A 14,417-nucleotide genomic window follows, 5' to 3' on the forward strand; every position below is an offset into this window, starting at 1 on the left:
ATATATATATATATATATATATATATATATATATATATATATATGTATGTATATATGTATATATGTATGTATATATGTATATATATATATGTATGTATATGTATGTATATATATATATATATATATATATATATATATATATATATATATATATATGTATGTATATATATATATATATATATATATGTATGCATACAGAAACAGAAACCACAAGGAATATGTTTTTGATATTTATTTGTATATGGTTCTTTTGGATTAGGAGAAGCAGTATTTATCTTTTTAAGGATACATTCAAAATCAGCGTATATCACAAATGGGTGCATGATAGATTTATTATAATCTTCAAAAGAAATCTTTTCACCAGGTTTAGGCATTGTAATTACAGCTGATTTATGATTACTACAATATTTTGAATGTTGTTCTAATCGTTCTTTTGTATGAAATGAATTAAGACATCGCTTACAAGGATATATTTTGTTTGCTGTTCTGAATACCTGAGAAGAGATTAATCTTGATAAATTATTGATGTATGTGTAATGTGAATTCTTTCCAACACTAAAATATAAAAGATCAATGTGTGTTTCTTCATTTTTATAGTTGTTTGAAATTTTTAATATTTGAACTTTGTTTGTATCCGTTAATCCATATACATTAATAGAAAGATTATTCTTTTTCTCAAATTTAGGAATATCTGTTAGTGGCATTGGGAAATTAAAATCTTTAATGTCCAAGGTATTCTCATATTTCATATATTGTTTTACTCTTTCTGAATTACATTTTGGTGGATGTAAGTGAGCAAGAACAGACCAGAGAAAACATTTATTATCATTATTCTTAATATTAACAACTGCCTTCTTTTGTTTTATTTCTTTTGGTAATTCAATATAAGAAGAAGCTTTAAGAGGGTTTGATTTTAGAATGTGTATATCTAAAAGATGATTTTTTTAATATTGAATCCACTTCCTACCACTGTATTATCAACATCCTCCTCTTGTCTTGATAGTTCTTCATAAACCCCACTATTCAAAAAATCTTGAAATGATGTTATAAAATGAAGATCTGTCCTCATATAAGGAGTTTGTTCTTCATCTTGTCTTTTCATATTCATTTTCATTCCCATATAAAACTTTAAAGTTTTCATTTCTTTTAATGTCTTTTTAATAAATTTTTCAACATCAGGTTTCACTATTTCAATTGATTCAACTATTGATGATGGACCGGGTTCTCCAAATTGAAAAATCCTTATTTTTATATGCCCTTTAAATGCCCCATCAGTGTTTTCAATATAATAGTCTCCCTTTACTTTAAACTCATTTTTCTTGTGTTTTTGTGATTGAAGATGCCTATTATAACTACTCTTCAAAACATCCTTTGAGCAGGTATCACAATGTTTTCTTTCCAACTCAAGAGGGGATATTTTGTGAAATAGATTAAATGTGTGTTTGTTGGTTCGGAGGTGTTTTCTATAATGTTTATATTCGTGATTACAAACATCGCAGTATGTTGTATTCACCATATTTATATAATAAAACTTTGCTTAAACTAAAATTTCCTTGATGAAAATTTCGTTTATTTTACAGGTGAATCTGTGCTTAAACTAAAATTTTCTTGATGAAAATTTCGTTTATTTTACAGGTGAATCTGTGCTTAAACTAAAATTTTCTTGATGAAAATTTCGTTTATTTTACAGGTGAATCTGTGCTTAAAACCATTTTATCCTCCAACTTTTTCACTTAATAAATACAATGTTTCAAGACACAAAAGACAAGTTTCAATCAATCTCTTCATTTGTTAAAGATGCTGAGAAATATGTCAAGGATGTAAAATTGAACAAAGATAAATATAACAACTATTGGATAAAAACAATTATGGTGGATATGATGAGTTCTTCAATTTACTTCAGTGGAAGGGCTTTTAGTATACCTGGAAGAACATCAATTAAGGTATCTCTAACAAAAGTTTCTCCTCTCCTTCTGGCAATATATTCAAAACTAGAAAAAGCAATGAAACAAGAAAAGGTATCAAAAAATAAAAACCTCATGGATGAAGCTTTAGAAAGAAAAGATAAGACCATCTGTAATATGCAAGGAGAAATTTGTATTTTTTTCAACAACCCTAAAGATATAAATCCTGATGAAATAAAGGATGTTAATATATCAGGTGAAATGACATTTCGTTCAATTGTAGTTAAGGATCATTTTAAAATTACCTTTAATATAAAAAATGTAGCAGTTGAATCTGTTAATGAAAAAATGTATATCGATATCGATGGTAATGTTTTTTTCTACTAATTAAATGAGCCAATATTCAACTGAAGATTTTGAAGATTATGAGAGTGATTATGATACCGAGAGTTTGCATTCAAACGATAGTTATGGCACCGAGAGTTTGTGTTCAAATGATAGTTATGAAAGTATAGATGATTCTGAAAGTATCGAAGATGATATCGAAGATGAATTTCAGTTTAAGTAAAGTTTTACTTTATAAATATGAATAGTTTACTCGATTTTGAGCCTCTTGAATTCCATGATTCTCCATATGACAAATTTGAGAATTGTCCTGCGTGTGAAAGACGGGGATTAAACACAGAGTCAAAAGCCTATAAACAATGTATATTCTGTGATTATCTTCTAATTAATGATAATCAAAAATATAAAAAGGAAAATAATTCTTTTAGATTTACACCAAAAATGAATTACTTTACAAGATTGATTCGAGAAATGAATGTAAAGTACGAGGGTGAGAACACACCTTTCCTTACAAGGGAAGAAACTGAACGTATTAGAGAAATGTTCAAAGGATTGTTGTTATATCTCATTCATGGATGTGATTTTCAGGGAAATATCAACACAAGATATTGCATAAATAAAATAATGGATTATCTTGAAATTAAACCTGAACTTAGGATAAAATATAGAATTTCGAAAAAAGCCAATAATAAATTAAATAACCTGTTTTCCAAATATATAAATGAATGATTTTTTACCTATTTGGGAAAATAAGATAAAATTTGACAACCATAAAAATCTCCCAAATTCATTAAGATGCCTCATAGTTGGTTCAAGTGGATGTGGAAAAACCTGCTTACTTTTAAAGATGCTCCTCACTCCCAACTTTTTAGATTATGATAATTTAATAATTTTCACAAAGTCGAGTTTTCAACCAGAGTATCAACTACTCTCACAAGGTTTTAATGCTGGTCTTCAAAAAGAAGATATAATCGGTTTATTTAAACTTCAAAAAAACCTAAATGATTTTAACATTGAAGATATAATACAACTATTTTGTGATACACAGAGATGTAAAAAGAAATCAAAACCGATAACTTGTATTCTGAGTGATAATACGGATGATATACCGTCTCCCCAAGATTTGGATAAATCCAAAAAGAACCTCGTTATCTTTGATGATTGTGTTAATGAGAGAAACCAAACGGTAATGGACAGCTACTACACAAGAGGGAGACATTCTTCTTGTAATTGTATTTATCTTAGTCAATCGTACTTTCAGCTTCCTCGTCGTTCCATCAGAAACAATGCTAATACTTTTATTTTATTCAAGTTAAATTCAATAGATATAAACAATTTTTGGAGAGACAATTGTTCTACATTATGTAGTAAAAAGGAATTTGGGGATTACATGAAACACACGACTGAAAAATATAAATATATTGTTGTGAAACAAGATGAGATATTAAATGATATTTTTCAATAAATAAATGGATGCGAAAGAAAGAGCAAGAAGATTTAGGGAACATCAAGAGTTGGTTTCAAAAGTTGTAAAACAGCAGGAAGACATAAAGAAGAAACGCAGACAGAAACTAACGGGCGAAGAAGCATTTGAAAGAAAACAAGAGAAATTTTTTAAACCACTTTTAAAAACTTCCCAAGAAAAATGAAAGATGTTTCCACAGTTCCCACAGTAGAATATACTCCTAAAAACTTCAAATGTTGAAAGATTTCAGTCAAATGACGGAGGAAGAATTAGAGCATATTGGAGAATTAGAATATCATGATGAAGAATTATTTCAACAACTGGAAGAGATTAATCGACCCCTGATTATATTGTGAATGCTCTTCAAAACAATGAATATTCAGCGGATTCAAAAACCAAAGCAGGACTCATTCCAACAGAACAATCAGCAATATTTCATCTTGTTCAAGAAAAGGTATTGATATTTAATGATGAATTAAGGTTCTTGGGTTCTGCTCAACCCCTGTTAAACTAACTCCGAGATTAATGTTTCTTCTCACAAAAGATGGAAGACAAGGTTCAACTGTGAGGGATGAATCAAAGTCTATTGATAAACCATTGGATATGGAAAATAATGATGATAGAGTATATATTGATCTGCTGAACACTCTAAATTATAAGGTTATTCTTTCTGGTAAAAGTAGGAAGAATGAGAAGGAGAAACACATTATTCAGGCTTTAAGTATCCTTGGTTCAGGTGTTAGTTTTCTTCCAAATGACCCATCGCAATTAGTTAATAGACTGTTATTGTTGTTAGGCAGTAAGAAGGCTGGAAATAACAATTGTTTTAATGAAGCATCAGCCATTTTAGACCAGTTGATGAACATGAAAATAATTAATAAATATCAATATAAAGACATTTTATCTCATATTAAATAAGATGAGAAGCACAATCCTTAGTTTCAATTTCACAACAAGCGACCACACATCTTCATTCCCATACCCACTACAACTTGACACAACAAAAGAATATGAGGCATCTTTATTGTCCATGGAAACTTATAATACCTTATTTAATATAACCGAGAAAAATGACAAGTTTAGTTATAATCTGGGAAGTGGATACAAAACGATAACAGTCTCACCCGGAGCATATGAGATTTCTCAAATATCTTCCGAAATTGCTCGTCTTATGAAAGAACAGGGTGATGAACCAAAAAATATTGTTATAAACATTCAAAAACATACTTCAAAATCAACGATTAAAGTTAAAAATAACTACAAGGTTGATTTCACAATTGATAATTCATTTAGAGAGTTATTGGGTTTCTCCTCAAAAAAGATTGAAACTAATGGGACATTTTACAGTGATAATGTCATTCAAATACCCTCAGGAATAAATTCGGTGTTAATTCACTGTGATTTGATTGATGGTGCTTATAATGATGGGAAAAAAACAAATACAATATTTTCATTCAGCGCATACTCAACCCCAATTGGTTATAAATTCAATATGGAACCCAAAAATTTGGTTTATCTACCTGTGTCAGGAAAAACCATACACAGAGTAAATTTTAGGATAACCGACCAAGATAATCGTGTGATTTCTTTTAATGGAGAAGTTATATCCATCAGAATTCACCTACGTGAAGTTTTCCAATAAATAAATACGATGGTTATTGTGAGGAAACACGAGTTGGGAAAATATAAAATAATTACAGGGGATGGGATGTTCCTTTCCCCATACTACAAGGGTGAAGGTATGTATCTTGGTAGAGGATACTATAAACCTAAGAGACAAAGGGGTGTTGGACATCAATTTAGAGGAGATGGGATAATTGATACTCTCATGGGTATTGGTTCAACTATTCTTAAACATAAAGATCTAATTGGTTCAACTGCTTCTGCTGTGGGAAATGTAGCAGGTGCCGTAAAGAGTATAAAAGATGCTCAGAAGGAATCTCATAAATTACAAGCAATAAAAGAAATTAAGAAAGGCAAAACTCAGTTGTCCCCCCAAGAACGACAGAAAATAATTCAAATACTTGGATCAGGGTTTCAAAAGTTTTAACATCTTTTTTCCTAAATAAATACAAGTATGGAAGCAATTGATAGTATCTATGATTTGGATGATACTATTATCATCTCAAACTCCACTAAAAAAGAAGATTACTTCAAGGTAAATGCAATAACTGGAACAGACTGGAATACGAATGGTACAAAAAGTTTTGAAATAAATAATCAACAAACCTATTTGAATCTCTCCGAAAGTTTCTTGTTGTGTAAATTTAAATTCACTAAAGCTGGGAATAATACAAACGCTACACTTGTAAATGATTTCTTCTGGAAAATGTTTGATAGTGTGCGTTTGTATATTGGGACACAAGAAGTTGAAGCGGTTGATTATGTCTCTGCTGTATCTGAAATGATAAAATTTACACTCTATACATTCAGTGATAGAATGGGAAAGGGGTCTGCCGAAGGTTTTATTCCTGATATGTCAACGGGAACAAACACAGACCCTGGATATACTCAAAGGAAAGGAATGTATAATGATGATACAAAAGCAGAAAATAGTTTTACTGTGGCAGTTCCTCTTAAAGGTATATTTGGATTTTGTGATCATGATAAAGTTCTGTATGGTCTTAAAATTAGATTTCAACTACAGAGGAATGATAATGAAAATCGATTGCTTTTTGGTGTTGGTAGTGCTTTTGGTGAACAGAATAAATTTGTAATTGAGGAGATGAGTTGGTATATCAGTGAATATACTCCTAATCTTAAAACAGAAGAGATGTTGAATCGAAGACTTAACTCAAAGAAACCACTCAGTGTATCATACCTCAAAAGAAGATGTCAACACGTTAAACTCAATCAAACTACTTACACGTGGAATTTGGGTGTTCTGGAAGGAAAGCCACGATATCTGTGGATCATTTTTAAAAAGCCAGATGGTGATACTGCGACTGATAAGAATAATGCATTGAGTGATAATGCTAAGGTGAAACAACTTCGCGTTTCTCTAGATGGAACATTTTACCCACGAGATAGATTGGAAATTAATTGGGAAAAAAATGATTTTGCTGAAGCATACAAGTCTTACCAAAAGGTGTGTGAAAGTAATGGAAATAAAGAACCTATTTTGGATATGACAGCATTTAAAAGTTTGTACACAATCTATGCGTTTGACCTGAGCGCTCAAAAGGAAACTATAAAGTCTAATCGAGTGGATACTTCCCTATACATTGAAAGAGGAGAGAGTGAAGATGTTGATACATATTGTTTGCTTTTGGAAGAAACAGAATTGCAGATTAATACAGATAATGGTGTGATGATTAGTCTCACATAATTTTTTGTTAAATAAATGAGTGGCAAAGTACCAACTGGGGTATATGTTAATCAAATCAATCTTCATAAACTATCATCTTGTGTTCAAAATCAAAAGCCTTGTACGATTAACGTTAATACAATTCAGAGAAAAGGAGCAGTAAGAATTGATGTTTTTCTCACAAGAGAACAGGTTAAAATCTTGAATGACACTGGCTCACTTAAAATTAAAATGACAAAACCAATGTTGAAAAAATATTCAATAAGAGAGACGAGTGGAGGATTTCTCCCATTTCTAATTCCTTTATTTGCTGGTTTAAGTGCGGTTGGAGCATTGACGGGTGGTATTTCAACAGCGGTGAAAACTGCCAACGAAAGGAAGGCTCAACTCCAGGCTCAAAAAGAATTGGAAAGACATAACAAAGAGTTGGAGAAACAAATTAGTGGAAGTGGTGTAATTGTAGATTTTGCTGAAAAACTTGAAGGTCTGCCTGATAAAGCGAGATTGTTGGTTGGAGATATGCTTTCTTCTATAGCACAAGCAGGTGTAAAATTAACGAAAAGAGGTAATGGATTATATCTTTCTAATAAATAAATGAGCATTGATGAGTGGTTGAAAGAATTTGGAAAGAATACAACATCAAATTTACAACTTGTCAAATATTGTAAGAAATTAAAAATTCATAATGTGGTTATTTGTATGAGAGATGAATTAACAAATGTGCCGAAACATACAAAGAATATTATTATGAACTTAGAAGATAATAATGGGAACGGTTCTCATTGGGTTTGTATTTTTAATAGTCAAGACAAATATTATTTTGATAGTTTTGGTCTTCCGCCACCTGTTGAAGTCATAAAATTCTTACAGAATGGTGTTTATCAAACATTTCAAGTCCAAGAATTAAATTCCAAATGTTGTGGTCAATTATGCCTATATGTGTTATTTCAACTCAACAAAAATAAAAAAAATTATGATATTATTTTTAATCTAATATAAATGACTTATGTTGGTAAAGATGGTTCTATCTTTGGTGTATCTCAAGAACTGGATATTGATTTATCAAATTATTACACAAAGGCACAGGCTGAACGACATAAATATAATATAACCAAAAATATTAACATGAAAAATGCTTATAAATTAAAAAATTATCCAACCCCAACTGAAGCGAATGACTTGGTGAGATTAAGTGATTTATCACAATATATATACTTAAATAAAACGGCTGTGTATTCCAAAGATACAGAAGTGTTGATATTATCTCCAGGTCATACAGAATTCACAGTTCGAATTAAAATAAATTTTTATAAAGAAGGGCGTATCGTTTGTATGAGAATAGAACAATGGGGGTATGATATGAATGATTTAGGGTATAATTGGTCATTTAAAATTAACCTCGAAGACCTGGAACAATTAAATCAGTCTCGTAAGGAAGAATATTATCCACTTGGTATCGAGAATGAGTTTTGTGGGGCTACGATTAGTAAACAACAAATAAAAGAATTTAATAAGGGTAAATATAATAATGGTTTTGCCCTTGTTTATCTCATGAAAACAGAAAAAACAGGATTATATATAATAAGTAAGGAAATACAAAATGATTTAACTATGGGAAGATGGGGAGGTGTTTCGTGCCATAATATTATTCTAACATATATTTCTAATACATAAATGACAGCAAGAAGGCTTCAAGAAAATTATCATTTCTGTGTTCAAGCATACCTTCAAGAAAAGGGTATTCGGTATTTTAATAAATATGTTCTACAACATAAGAATGAGGTATTTTCAATAAAAGATTGGCATTATGCTGATGTTGATAAACCGACAACTTTAGATTTAATTAGAATGTTAAATAATGAAAAAATTATAAAGTTAAGAAAAGGTAAGGCTCTTTTAGAAATTCAAAAGAAATTTTATTGGTTTCCTGTTGTAAAAAATTATTTTGGATACAGGAATAACAAGAAATCCTGATGAATATATGTATAATATTCTATGGGGTGTAAGCGATTCAAGGATAGTAAGGGATGAGGAAGGAGTTGAAGAAGAGAGGGAAGAGGAGGAAAAGGAGAAGAGAGAGAAGGAGGAGAGGGAGAAGAAAGAGAAGGAGGAAAGAGAGAAGAGAGAGAGGGATGAAAGGGAGAAGAGAGAGAGGGAGGAAAGAGAGAAGAGAGAGAGGGAGGAGAGGGAGGAAAGAGAGTGGATGAATAAATATCAAAATATGGAAACCAGTGAGATTCAAAAAAGAATAGGGGTATTACAGAAAATAACTCAACCCACCGAGGAGGAAAACGAAGAATTGATAAGTCTATTTACAATACTTTCGACAAGACTATTGACATCGAGAAGACATGTATTTTAATTCAAGTTTTTCATTTTTTTTTTTCTTAAATAAATGGGGGAGAGAGTGAAGGCATTTCTAAGGATTCTTTATGTTTTAAAAATTAAGATTCAAATGTGCATGTTGGAAACTAAAAAGGTTTTTGCACTCTGCAGGAATTTTTCTCATAAATAAATGAGTTATTGTCTCAAATGTAAAAAGAAAACTAATACTAAAAATATTTCATATATTAAAAGTAAAAATAACAGGGTTATACAAAAAGGTATATGTTCGGTGTGTGGTTAAAAAAAAATCAATTTATCTCCCAACACAAACTAGGAGGAGATATACAAAAGTTTTTATCAGGAAGTAAATTTACAACTACTGGAATACCAGGGGAATTACATCTTCCAGGGTATTCTTTCTGTGGTCCAGGCACAAACTTGGGTAAAAGATTAGATGAGGCAGACAATCCTAAATCCTGGAGTAAGCCTATCAATAGAGTTGATGAAGTGTGCATGAGACACGATATTGATTATGGGAATACCACAACGTTGGAAGAAAAGCATGAAGCCGATAGAGAAATGTTGTATAATTTGTCTCTGATACAAAATCCAACCTTGAGAGAAAAAGTTGATCGGTTCATTGTGAAGAAGATGATCAGTGCTAAATTGAAACTTGGACTTGGAAATTCAAAAAACTTGTAAGCTCTAATGATGTCATTAAGATTGAAGAGCAATTAGCTGATGAATTAAATAAACCAATATTCACAAAGTTTCAGAGAAGGAAAGTTTATTCCAAGGAAGTAGATTATATCTGGTCTGCTGATTTGATTGAACTCAATAATGATAAGGGGTACAAGTATGCTTTAACCGTTATTGATTTGAGGAGTAGATATGTGTGGGTTGTCCCTTTTAAAAAACAAAACAGGTAATACTCTTATGTTAGCTTTTCAACAGATATTTAATAAAAGTAAGAGAAAACCTAAAAAATTGTGGACTGATGAGGGTAGAGAGTTTTATAACAAGACATTTATGAATTTTCTAAAAAATAACAGTATTACATTATACAGTACCTTTAATGAAGGGAAGGCAGTTGTTGTTGAACGTTTTAATCGTACCTTAAAAGAGAGACTATATAAAAAATTCACACAACTCGGTTCACAACAATGGTCATCTTTTATTCAGGATATTGTGGATAAGTATAATGACACGATTCACACGGCAACAAATATGAAACCATCAGAAACATTTACAAAATTAAAATATGAAAAAGAGATTAATGTCAGAAAACCTAAGTTCAAAGTTGGTGATATCGTAAGAATATATAGGTGGAAATCTCATTTTGAAAAGGGTTTTACTGAACGATGGACGAAATAACTTTTTAAAATTGTTGATGTAATAGATACGGTTCCTTGGACTTATAAGATATATGATTTGGAAGGGGAAGAGATTTTAGGTTCATTTTATTCACAGGAATTACAAAAGACAAAGATAAATTGAAATTTTTTGACTCCGCCCCTTTTTGGCTCCACCCACACAAGCCCCCGCCCACACAAGCCCCGCCCACACAAACCCCACACAAACCCCACCACACACCCCCCCACAAGCTCCAATAAATTGAAATTTTTTGACTCCGCCCCTTTTTGACTCCGCCCACACACGCCCCTCCCACCGAAGCCCCGCCCACACAAACCCCACACAAACCCCACACAAGCTCCACACAAGCTCCACACAAGCTCCACACAAGCTCCACACAAGCTCCACACAAGCTCCACACAAAAACTCCACACAAGCTCCACACACACAAACCCCACACAAGCTCCACCCATATTCATCATATTCACATAATTAGTGATTAGTTAATTAGTTCCCCACACACACAACATGTTTATTTAATTAAAAAATTATCCACCCATCCACACAAGCTCCACTCATCCACCCATCCTCCCATCTCTCCGCCCATCCATTTATCCACACAAACCTCATCCACATAAGCCTCATCCACATTCACCCCTCCCACACAAGCTCCACCCACATAAACCCCTGCCCATATAAACCCTGCCCACATAAACCCCTCCCACATAAGCCCTGCCTACACAAGCTCCACACACATAAACCCTGTCCACATAAACCCCTCCCACACAAGCTCCACCCACATAAACCCCGCCCACACAAGCCCCACCCACACAAGCCCCACCCACACACACCCCGCCCACACAAGCCCCTCCCACACACACCCCACCCACACAAGCCCCCACCGAAGCCCCGCCCACACAAGCCCCGCCCACACAAGCCCCACCCCCTCATCCCCCTGTGCGCCCCCACCTTTGACCCACCACCTCCCTCATCCCACCCCCACCCTTCCCCACACACACACATGGGGAGGGAGGGATGGGATGAGGGGGTGATGGGTCATTGGGGGAGCGCACCTACCCCCTCCCCTCCCCAACCCCCCCCCACCCTTTACATCTCTTTTATTCTTTTCTTGTAATTCAGAATCAAGTAATTGTAAACAAAACAAATATAATTTATTAATATTGAAAATATTAAATATTCATTTGCGAGAATGTACAATCTTTCCCAGCAATCTTCTTCAGATGTCTTGTGATTTCGAAACTCAGACACCATATTCTGTTTTGAAACAAAAAGTGGATAATAATTAGGTTCTATAAAGATAATTACATGGTAATATGAATAAGCCTCGTTGACCACTGAATTAACACACCAGGAGCCTGTCATCCTTTCAAGGTCAATAAAATGAATTCCAGTGTACTGACAAAACCACGTCCAAACTAATGATGCAACCAACATAAGGCGACATTCTAAAGAGAGAGTGATATTAATAATAATTCAGAAATATTTACCTCCAGAAAATCATGTGTTGTACGAGTGATATTAATAATAATTCAGAAATATTTACCTCCAGAAAATCATGTGTTGTACAAGATTGCTTCAACAGCTGATGTTGTGCGATAGTGCTGAAAAAAAAAAATAATAAGTCAAGGGTATAGATGAAGAGACAGACAGGGAAAGCAACACACACACACACACACACGCACACACACACACATACACACACACATACACACACACATACACACACACACACACGTGCCTCACCATTGGTTTAATTCATTCGAGATCAGAGACCAGTCATTATAAATCATTGGCCTCTTCAATAAGAGCAGAGAGAGGTAGGTAGAAAGACAGACAGAGAGAGAGGCACACACACGTGTCTCACCATTGGTTTAATTCCTTCGAGATGAGAGGACGTGATAAGACTTCATGCCACTCATTGTAAATGTCTTTCAATTCTCTTCTAAAATCATTGATCTCTTCAATAAGAGTATTAATTTCATGAACCACGTCGTGATATGTAAACTCAATTTCTTCCAATGCCCTGTCAGGGAAAATATATATATATATATATATCAGAATTATCATGATTTAATTAATAATAATTTGCTTCATCGTTCAAAGAGAAAAGCATACACAAACTTACCAACTCTGTAGTGGGCTGTTGGCTTCATCGGAAGAAATATCGTCCATGCCTCAGTTGTAAAAATGAAAATCCCGTCTGGCAGAAACTTTGTCTGGCGAACCGCTTATAAAGCAACGATGAGGAGATTGCTTAATCATTGGGTGTGGGCACAGGAAATGACAAGCTTCTCTTAATGATCTCATCTGGCCACCGCCCGAGTTGCAAATCATTTTTGGACATAAACCACGCCATAAAAGTTTTGATTCAAATGTTTTCAGTTCGTGTTCTGAGATAAAATATAAACACGAGACCTTGTCTCACAGAATAGTTCCTATTTTTTCACAGCATGACAGTCCAAAACCACTTCCTCATTCACACAGCACGGCCGTGTCAAAAAAACACTTCCTCATTTTCACGGCATGAACTGAAAACATTTGAAACAAAACTTTTTTCTGGCATGGTTTATGTACAAAAATGATTTGCAACTCGGGCGGTGGCCAGATGAGATCATTAAGAGAAGTTTATCATTTCGTAATGGCACAAAAGGGGTATCTTAAAAAATATAAAGATTCAAATGTTTTGTTTTTCAATATTTTAGATGGGGATTATTGTGCAAAGAAAATTAAACTATTGAAGGAATTTGAGAATGAACAAATGTTTATAGGTTCAATGAGTGAGCTAAACAATATGCATTGGTTATTTGATAAAGAGTGCCCCGAGGCTTAGACGTTTCAGATATTTCTTTCGAATCACCTTTAACAAATCTTTATCTTGTTGTATGGGTTATTTGATAAAGAGTGTCCCGGGGCTTAGGCGTTTCAGATATTTCTTTAGAATCACCTTTAGCAAATCTTTATCTTGTTGTATGGGCTATTTGAAGAGAGAGCCCCTAGGTTAAAAGGGGAAATAAAAAAATGGCCATTTTTACAGCCATTTTTCCCTGCTGTGCAGGGGTTTGGCTTTTTCTTGAGGCAATGTTTTATGGCCGGATGCCCTTCCTGACACCAACCCTGGTCGCCTCTTACGACAGACAGGGATACGGTACACCTATTCTAACCGGGGCATACACCGGGACCAGTACACTGGCACTCATTTCGCCGACCTCGGAAGGATGGCAGGCTGAGTCAACCCCCTGGTGTTAATTCAGCAGCCAACGGGATTTGAACTCAGGACCCTTGGATCCCAAGCCGCCACCCTAACCACTAAGCCAACACCAGGCTCCAGGTTAAAAGGGGAGACAAATAAATATACCTTGGGCTAAAAAGGGGATTTATTTTTTTAGGGGAAAAAAAAGAAAAATTTCATGGCTGAAAATCCCCCATTCATTTACTTCTTCTTATCTTACCTTACTTATTCTTACCCTACTTATATATTACCAGTATTCTTACCAGTATTCTTACCCTACTTATATATATATATATGTATGTATGTATATATATATATATATATGTATGTATATATATATATATATATGTATGTATGTATATATATATATATGTATGTATATATATATATATGTATGTATGTATGTATATATATATATATGTATGTATGTATGTATATATATATATATATATATATGTATGTATGTGT

The 14,417-nt window shown here is 33.3% G+C and overlaps 1 long non-coding RNA gene across 1 annotated transcript; it reads right to left on the reverse strand.

The window, feature by feature from the left end:
• Positions 1-11,849: 11,849 nt before the first annotated feature.
• Positions 11,850-14,168, reverse strand: LOC147031256 (uncharacterized). The gene is made up of 3 exons (XR_015052554.1): positions 12,585-14,168; positions 12,264-12,321; positions 11,850-11,974 (listed from the first exon to the last, which is right to left on the reverse strand). It is a non-coding gene; the product is annotated as an uncharacterized LOC147031256 (long non-coding RNA).
• Positions 14,169-14,417: the final 249 nt, after the last annotated feature.

This window comes from Eptatretus burgeri, chromosome 2, assembly GCF_056783735.1.
Source record: "Eptatretus burgeri isolate ZD-2024b chromosome 2, Ebu_testis_v1, whole genome shotgun sequence".
NCBI lineage: Eukaryota > Metazoa > Chordata > Myxini > Myxiniformes > Myxinidae > Eptatretus > Eptatretus burgeri.